General features: G+C 43.9%; 1 non-coding gene across 1 annotated transcript; it reads right to left on the minus strand.

Annotated features, from left to right (window-relative positions):
* Positions 1–328: 328 nt before the first annotated feature.
* On the minus strand, positions 329–435 carry LOC120275018. Its single transcript, XR_005541045.1, has one exon. It is a non-coding gene; the product is annotated as a small nucleolar RNA R71 (small nucleolar RNA).
* Between the last annotated feature and the right edge of the window lie 9,300 nt (positions 436–9,735).

Genomic DNA, 9,735 nt, shown 5'->3' on the forward strand with positions numbered 1-9,735 from the left:
GACATAATCAAGCATTGTGCGTCCCCCGATTATAGCTTAGAACTTTGAGCTGAAGCGGCATTCATCCACATGTTACAGCAATTCGCACTGTTCAATGGTTTGACCGATGAGGATCCAAAGCAGTCATATAGAGAACTTTCTCGAGGTGTGTGATATGCTGAAGATAAACGGGGTGACGGATGATGCTATCAAGCTAAGTGCCTTCCCATTTTCCTTAAAGTGGAGAGCGAAGCAGTGGCTACACTCATTACCTAGAGCCTCGATTACCACATGGGAGGAGATGGTAGAAGCTTTTCTTGCCCGATATTTTCTTCCCAGAAAATCCGCAAAGCTTAGAAATGAAATCTCGTCCTTTGTACAGTTGGAATTGGAGTCTATATTTGAGATGTTTGAAAGGTTCAAGGAGCTCCTGAGAAAGTGCCCATAACACGGATTCCCGGAGTGGATGATTGTTTAGACCTTTTACAACGGTCTGAATCCGAGCACAAGGCAACTCTTGGATGCGGCAGTAGGAGGTACCTTAGGTAGCAAGACCCCCGATGAGGCCCATTAATTAATTGAAGAAATGGGGTTAAACAACAACCAATGGAATGCCAGGGAGAAGAAAAAGATAGCCGGTGACACGTCCGAATATGCGTGTAAACCGCAAGTGCACGGGTGTCGAAGTAATAATTACCTCGGTGAGTGGGTAGTCGAATCCACAGGGAACAGGGCTACTAGTACTAACTTCTTCTCTGCTTTCTAACCTAATGATAAATGGAAAGGTGTGGTGATCTAATGTGCGAAGAAATGAATACCGGAGACAAATATACAAGGGTAAAATGGATGGAGATCTCAATTAGTAAAAGTGGGGTATTCGGGCAATGCTCCCCCTAGGATTCAGGTATTAGGTACCGAATAAGCAAAGTGTTTCTATGATGAGTAAGTTAAGTCGTGGAAATCCAAATATAATCGGATCCGGCCTCCCGATCACCGATACTAGTCCCCTAAGAGGTCCCGGTGGAGAAATCGCTCGATCTCAACACCTCACACCACATATGACTACAAAGCACTCTAGGGATTCCAAGAGTTGTATCCGATTCCTAAAGATTGATCCAACCCTAATTCCCGGCGAAGGATCCTAACCCCCTACAAGGTCCCGGCGGAGAAATCTCTCAATCTCACGCCTCACACCAAATATGGTTGCATAGAGCTTAGGGAACGGAGATAGAATACACTCAATCGGAAGGGAGAGGGACACTCCACTATCTCATGACTCACCCTCTCAACCCTCTTTTAACCTTGAAGTTCTAACTCTAATGGAGACCTCTCTCACATCAAAGTAACAAATCATGCAAAATCCAATCAACCACAAGGATTAATTAAACAAGCAAGCAATGAGAATACAAGATTAAAAACTTTAATCAAACTCGGATTAAATAGAAACACTAAGCAAATCCACAAAAAGATGAGAATCCTAGGGTTCACAAGCCCAAATACCCTCTAGGGTTTTAGCTCTCCATGGAGCAACATACAAAAACATACCATCAATGAATGAAAGTACATTAAAAACCATAGAAATAAACCCCCTTATATATGAACCGATGGCCTTGATGGAGAGCTTCGACGCCTTGAAGGACCCACTCCGAAGCTAGGTTCACCGGTGGCTTCCTTGATGCTATGACGGAGGAGGAATCGATCAAAGTTGGTGACGAAACGCCTCCAAAGTCGCAAAGACCTCCTCTCCAAACCCTAGCCGTCTCACCCCTCAAGAGCCGCACAAAAGATGAGAAAGAATAGGGCAAAATGGCTATTTATAGGCCTTAGATCGCGTCTGTTATGTGCCCTCACGCGCCCGTGTGGATTTTCCACGCGCCCGCGTGGGCTGCAAGAATTTCACAAAACGCGATCCGAACACTCTTCTCTTAAGGCCACATGTCCGGGCACACGTCCATGTGGTAGGCTATAAAACTTTTCTTCATCGACGTATCTTTGAGAGGTCTTGCAATCTTCACAAAGAGAAGGAATATGAAGATGTGGCTGCCTTTGTGCCCTTCCAAATAGTGAATTGACTTGAATCTTCTTGGAAGTTGGCACACATCTCCACGTTTATGAACTGCTCTCGTGTCTTGGTCCTTGAATTGAACAAGAACTCCCAACATTGTGTCTTTATAGCCTATCTTTGCTTCCTTTTTACTCTTCAAGGCATTCACAACCTATATGCATAAAAGAACACCAAATACACAATATGAGACATAAACCACAGTAAAAATGATGCTCAATACATGTAAAACATATATAAAAATATGTCTACTCAAGCACTTATCAGCCGGCCTCCATGAGATAGATGAAGTAACCTCATTGGCGGCTCAAGTGGAATCATTGAGTAAGAAGTTAGATCTCCTAACTTCAAATAGAGTGGCAGCCATGACTACTTGCACCGTGTGTGGTGGAGGACATGCTCCCTCCGATTGCACGATCTCTATTGGCGATGCATCTTCGGTTGAGAATGTCGATTTTGTGGGTAATGGCATGAGGAATCAAGGAAACCCATACAGCAATACCTACAATCCGGGTTGGAAGAGTCATCCCAATTTCTCGTGGAGCAACCAAGGTCCACAAAAGGCCATAGGGCCACCAGGTTTCCAACACCAAGCCCCAAACATGGAGAATCGAGTTTCAGGTTTGGAGACTCGAATGAACGATTTGGAGAAGGGCGTAACTCGGTTTGTGCAATCATCTGATACAAGGTTCCAATCAGTTGAGGCTACACTTCGCAACCACACCGCCTCTTTGCATAATCTTGAAAATCAAGTAGGGCAGATTGCGAAGTCCTTATCGGAAAGGCCATAAGGAAGCTTGCCGAGTAACACCGAGACCAACCCTAGAGTGCATGTGAAGGTGATCACTTTGAGAAGTAGTCATGAGGTTGAGGGTAAGCTTCCGAGTGAGAACCCCAATGAAACACGCACCCGAGGTTATAGAGGTTGAGAAGGGAGCAAGCAAAGAGAAGGAGGTGGCACCCCCACCTTTGAAGCCAAGAATTCCTTATCCCTCTAGATTGAAGAATGACCAAGGGAATGAACAGTACAAGAAGTTCATGAGTTTGTTCAAACAACTCCACATCAATATTCCTTTTGTTGAGGCATTGGCCCAAATGCCTATGTATGCAAAATTCTTCAAAGACTTGTTGACCAACAAGAGAAAGTTAGACCAAGAGGAGGATAATGAAGAAGTAATGATGCTTGGTTCGACGGAAGAAGTATCATCTACTCCGGGGATCTTGAAGAAGGTGCTCCAGAAGATGAAGAGGGCTAGGAGACGCCATCGGAAACGCTCCAAGGCTGTTGGAGACGTGCGTGAACCGAAGAAGTTGGATGAACCATTGTTAGGTGGTCCCAAGCCCGATAATTCACCCTCTACCTTGAAGAGATTTTGCTCGTCGTGCTTCCAAGCCATGGGTAAGAGGGCAACTTTCATCTATAAAAGCCCGTGAGGTAAGACAAGGTACGTCAAGCTAAGTGATGTTAAACAAGCGTTATTGGGAGGCAACCCAAGTGTTTACTATTTTCATAGTTTAGTAGTTTAGTGTGTGCATGAATAAAGTGTTGAGTGTTTACTATTTTATTATGGGTTTTGAATTGTCATCGTGTGTTTTCACGTGGATTTGGCGAAGTTGGGTCATTTGAGCTATTTCTCATGTTTTCACTGGTAAAATTTGCATAGTAGGGCATGCTCTGAGTGTGTAAACATGTTCAGAAATTTTCTGCAGAGCCTACAGAATTTTCTAAGGCATCCTGAGAAAACGCACGGGCGTGTGGAATTTCCACACGCCCGTGAATTTGCATTGCGAGCTCATCCAGAGAAAGCATAGGGGCATGGACTCGCCCCTATGAACGACCATGCGATTTTTTCATGCCCGTGGGTAATTTTCGCACGGGCGTGTGAATTCCTGCAGAGATTGGCAGATTATCCCGAGAGCACACAAGGGAGTACACTCAACCCTGTGGGCGACCTTGTGAACATCGCACAGCCGTGGGTAATTTCCGCATGCCCATGCGAATCTCTGCAGAGGAGCTCTCTCCATCCCAAGAAGACACAGGGGCGTGCGCTTGCCCCTGTGAGTTGAACCTGTGAATGTCCACGCCCGTGCGGAAGTTCCGCACGGGCGTGCGAAACTCTTAGCAATTTTTCTCAGATGTCCAGAGCAGCCACAGGGGCATGCGGGTGCCCCTGTGAGTCAGGCGCACGGGCGTGGGTATTTTCCGCAAGCCCGTACTAGAGCATTCACAGGAAGTGATAGTTTTCCTGAGATTTCATAGGGCCGTGCATCTGCCCCTGTGAGGTTTTCCTGTGGAGACGCACGGGCGTGGGTAATTTCCGCACCCCCGTACGGATGTACAGAACACGAAGAGGCGCGATTCCTTTCAAAGGATCGTTGTTTCTTCTCATTCACACACTCCCTCTTCGCCTGAGAGCACCCTCACACTTCTTCCCGACTTCGCACTGCAATATTTGGTGGGATTTTTGCGTGGTTTTCTGGCCACTTCAAGGTTTTCGACTTCAACTCGTCGGTAAGCCCTATCTTTTGTTCTCTTCGTAAATTATTGATTTTAATCGATGAAACTGGTGAATAATGCTTCGTTTCTATAATTAGAATGAGTATGTATGTTTAGAACGAAGTTGAAAGCGATTTAACGGTGTATTTTTTTATTTTTGAGGCGTGGCCGTGCCTTTTTCACTCCCCGTGGATCCACACGGGTGTGCAGAAATTCCACACGACCGTGTGGATTTCTGCAGCATTGCTTAATTGACTTGTTTGATTAGCTTTCTTTCAAATTTTGCATATGATGGCACCCAGGTCAAAGAAGCAAGCTGATAAGCGGCCGCATGAGTCATCTCCTGAGTCCGAGGGTATGAGATTTACTATACCTGAGCATCAGGCCTGTTTCAAGCGCTTGTCGAGACTTCGGTTAGGACAGACTCAATTCCTAGACACGAGTATGCTGAGAGATTTACAACAGGGAGATGAGTTCGCCGATGAGGTTGAGGATCTCATGTCGGTGGGTGGTTGGAGGCAGTTGTTGTCAATTAGAGAGCCAGCCATCAGTGAGCTTACACTTGAGGTCTTATCGTCATTCGAGTTTGACAGCCTCGACGCCGTTCAGTTCAGACCACTTGGACATCACCAGAGCATGAGTATCACGTAGTTTTTAGTCCGGCTTGGCTTATACGAGGACGCATTCACAGATACTGAGGAGTATTCTCAGTTACCGACTGATTATCCTGGAGCTTTGACCTCGTAGAGAGCTTACAAAGCATTGTATGGTCAGGGCCAGTACGAGCTGGGGGTGTCCAAGGCCACGTGCCTTTCCTGAACTGCGTACATATATTTACATGCCATCATGAGCAGGTCGGTGAATTTCCGTGGTGATAGCACTGGCATTCTGAGCCGGCAGGAGCTTCTGTACTTGTATTCAATGATGCAGCACATACCGATCAATCTAGGGCACATCGTCGCTGAGTACATTAGACATTAGGGCCAGTATGCCAGATTGGGAGTGATCTTCTTGGGTCCATACATTACGAGATTAGCTCTGGGTATGGGTCTCTTGGGCGCAATTCGCGGGGCCGAGAAGATTAGTGTACCTGCGCCCCTGAGCCTGGAGATGATGAGATTGATGGACATGGTTTGTAGAGTTCGGACGGGGGTTTATGCTCTGGTTCTACCGGCCCCAGAGATAGCCGAGGAGGAGGGTGATGATGCTGAGGCTTTCCATCCTACCCCGGAGCCTCAGTCAGCACCTATGGAGACCGAGGCACCTCTGATGACAGAGGACTCAGCCCCCGTGCGCATGTTTTCACCATCTCGAGCCCAGGACCACTTTGAGAGGCTCGAGAGCGCTGTGGTGGTAATACAAACAGAGGTAGCAGAGGCCCGAGCAAAGATTGCTGATATTAGTGCTGCGCAGGCCGCAAAGTATACGGAGTTCATGGCATGTTTCGACACATTACAACAGATCTTAGAGCGAGACATCGGCTCGTTATTTGTCCTGCGGCCGAGAACTCCCCCAACATCTCTGGCACCTCTATCCTCTATTCCAGCACCGGTTGACCCACCATGTACTTCATCACTAGCAGTACCAGTAGCAGAACCAGAGGACGACATCGACACTTGATTTTATTTTCCTCGTCTTTTACTTCTGCATTTTATTTTGGACTTGTATACTCAGAAAGGACTTTCCATCTGAGTTTATTTTCATTTTGTATCTCGAGTTGTATTCATTGTCTTATTTTTTATATACTTGAGTTATGTTTGTTTTTATTGAGCTTCACTAAACCCCCTTGTGTATGCGTGCAGATGGTCTTATCATCATGGGAATTGAGACTTTGTTATGGGCACGACCAAGGTGTTTCGGCACTTGGCCGTGTGAGCTTCACAACCCGATGGAACAACACTCCCTAAGGACTTAGCTCCATCAAATGCATCACTAGGAGTCAGGGGAGTATTGTTTTGATTGCTTCTCCCACATCTAAATTTAATTGATTTACATTATGAATGAGCTTGCATGTGTACATTGGGGACAATGTACAACTTAAGTGTGGGGGGAGTTTCATAGTGCACGCATCTCTTTTATAGTAGTTTTGATTGATATGCATGCTCACATAGCCAATGGCGGTTCACCTTAGTTGCATTGATTGTATCCTTGAGTTTAGGAGATTTTTTTTAACATTGAATGTTTTCATGCTCTAGTTTTTGCTTGAATTTCTTGGAATTTTTGCCCGATTGACACTTGTTGCACTACTCACTCTTTGAACTCTTTTGGAAACTCATGTATGATGTATAAGGGACTAGTTATAGTTGTTTTTTGTGTTAATTCTGAAAAAAATGGAAAAAATGAAAGAAGGAACAAAATAGTTTTATTGTTTATTTGTGCCTGTTGGGTGGAAAGAGCTACCACCTATGAAGTATGAATCTACTGTCATAAGTCGGATACTAGTTATGCCCTAATGAGAGAAAGAGCTATCTTATAGGATGAGTGAAAGCTATCACTCCGGTAGAAAGTGCTACCACTTCGAAAGTGTGAAAGCCACCTTAATGGCCGCTTTGGAAAGGGCTACCTTAGAGGATGTGTGAAGCTACTACCATTTTTGAAATTTTTGTTACTTTTTGTAGATAAATAAGTCTCTTGTACTTAGAACAGTGAGGAGTATACTTTGAGTTATTTAGAGTGAGTTCACACACTTAGATGATTTCGGGTTTGTTGTCTTTTTTTTTATTCAAGTTTTTAGCTAGAGCATTGATTTTTCATATTTAGAGTGGAAATTTCCCTTCCTTGTGTTGAGCATTACTTTTCTCGGGTTTTAACGCCAATATGGGTGTATTTATGTTACTTTTATGCAGGTAGGGTTGTGAGGCCGATTATGAGAGAAAGAAAGCAATGTGGGTCGTAATGCACTAATTTGGAGGAAATCTTGCTAAGGTTCAAACGCGAAGACATAGGTCAGGTTCCAGATGCAGGAATGTGTGCCAACCTCCTCGTACTCGAGTTAGTACAACTATTTGGAGGGGCACAAGGGCAGTCACATTCAAGCATTCCGACTTGTGTATATAGAACAAGATCTCTACTAACATGTCCGTTATTAAAGAAGCAAGGAGATCCACGACGTAAATGTGTGCCCGTTTGCATTACCTCAATGAAAGTATGGATTCGAGAGTATTTTCAGGCTGGTACTGTAGCAGGGTATTGTAGAAAACAATGTAGCAAAAATACTGCAGCAGCACTGTTTACAGCTGGCCGAGAAAACAGAAAAATAGAGAATCCACACGGGCGTGTGAAAAATCCACAGGGGCGCCCACATGGGCGTGTGGATTCCCGATTCCAGCCCTTTAAAAGCCGATTTCAGCCCCGATTTCAGCATTCTTTTCTCCATCTTTTCACCAACTTGAGAGAGGGTAGCGGCTAGGGTTTTGAGAGGTATTGGCTAGGGCTTTCGATAGGTTCTATGGGTTCGACATCGCGTGCCATTTGGAAGAAGGTTAGTGGGAGAGCTTTCATCGGCACCGATCCGGCGAGGTGTGTCCTAGGCCGGACAAAGGGACCCTTGCGATGAGTAGAGGACTCTCCACAAGACCATCGCCACGACTAACGAGGGTTTTCTATGGATGTTTTATTTTTACATTCGATTTCATTTATTGTATCTAGCTTCATGGAGAGCTAAACCCCTAGTGGGTACTTTTGTATTTGTGAACCCTAGGATGTATTCATTTCATTGAATCTCTTTATTATGTTTTCAATTATTTGATGTTTATAGTGAGTTCCAATCTTGGAGACTTGATTATATGAATACTCCCCTAGAGTGACACTAGGGTTGGGAGTTCTTCTTGGTAACTCTTGTGAGTGAGTGACACACCATAAGAGTTAGACAAAGCTAAATTGGAGAGGGTTGAGAAGGTGAGTCGAGAGATAGCGGAGCGTCTGCTTTCCCCTCCGGTGTGATCTATCCTACCTCCATGTTCCAAGAGTTCTTTGCGGCCATAGTAGAGTAAATGGGCTAAGGGATGACCTTCCGTTGGGGCTTAGTTATGTGTGTAATGGAGTGAAGCGCTAAAGTGATTTTAGCACCTAGGGCTTAATTGTGGGTAGCGATCTTCCACCTGGACCAAAGGGTTAGGTCTATACATAGGAATAGGGTTTATCACTTGGGATCCCTAGAGCTCATTGCAATTCTATGCGAGTGCGAGGTTGAGAGGTTATTCAATCTCTCCTCCGGGACATGTATAGAGTTAGGCATGGTTGACCTTAGATTTGGGATCATGTAATTAAGGATCTCCACAACTTATTGTTGCATCAATTAGGAAGTATAATAGAGGGTTCTTGCACTTGAAACGATTGTCCTAGGCGGATCAATATCCGGGTACCCCATCTTTATCGATTGCCTTACCTTCTCCTTTACTTGTGCCCTCTATCTTGTTGTTTTTATTTTCATTATTTCATATTTTGTCACACTTATCACTATTCATCTTTCACATTAGTTAAGAAATAACTTAAGTGTCTTTATTCCCTACTCTCTGTGGATACGATACCCACTCATCTAGGGATTATTACTTCGACACCCATGCACTTGCGGTTTACGCGCATGTACGGATGTGTCAGTGCTTTTGGCTAATTTTGAGATTTGTATATTTTAAATCACCGTGAGATCTATACTCTTGGTGTGATCTTGAGATTTAAATATTTTAGATCGCCGTGAGATCTGTGCTCTTAGCTGATTTTGAGATTTGTACATTTTAGATCACCTCGAGATCTATACTCTTAGCTGACCTTGAGATTTGAATATTTTAGATCTCTTCGAGATCTATGTTCTTGGCTGATCTTTGGGATATGTGTATTTTAGATCACGTCGAGATATACTCTCGGCTAATCTTAAGTTTTGAATATTTTAGATCGCTTCGATATTTGTGTTCTTGGCTGATCTTGAGATTTGTGTATTTTAGATGCCTAGAGATTTGTGCTCTTGGCTAATCTAAAGTTTATAAATTGCCTCAAGATCTGTACTCTTAGGCTACACATGATTAAGATAAACATATTTTAAAATTTTTATTTTTATTTGAATTAGGACATGTCTTTGATATATGTATATCTTTTATTTATAATTATTAATTAATTAATTAATTAAATTTTTTTATATAAACAAATGCCCCATCATATTCCTCTCATGAAAAATTTTAGTGAGATTTAGTAAGAGAAGTAG

The sequence above is a fragment of the Dioscorea cayenensis genome, chromosome 13, assembly GCF_009730915.1.
Source record: "Dioscorea cayenensis subsp. rotundata cultivar TDr96_F1 chromosome 13, TDr96_F1_v2_PseudoChromosome.rev07_lg8_w22 25.fasta, whole genome shotgun sequence".
Classification (NCBI taxonomy): Eukaryota; Viridiplantae; Streptophyta; class Magnoliopsida; order Dioscoreales; family Dioscoreaceae; genus Dioscorea; species Dioscorea cayenensis.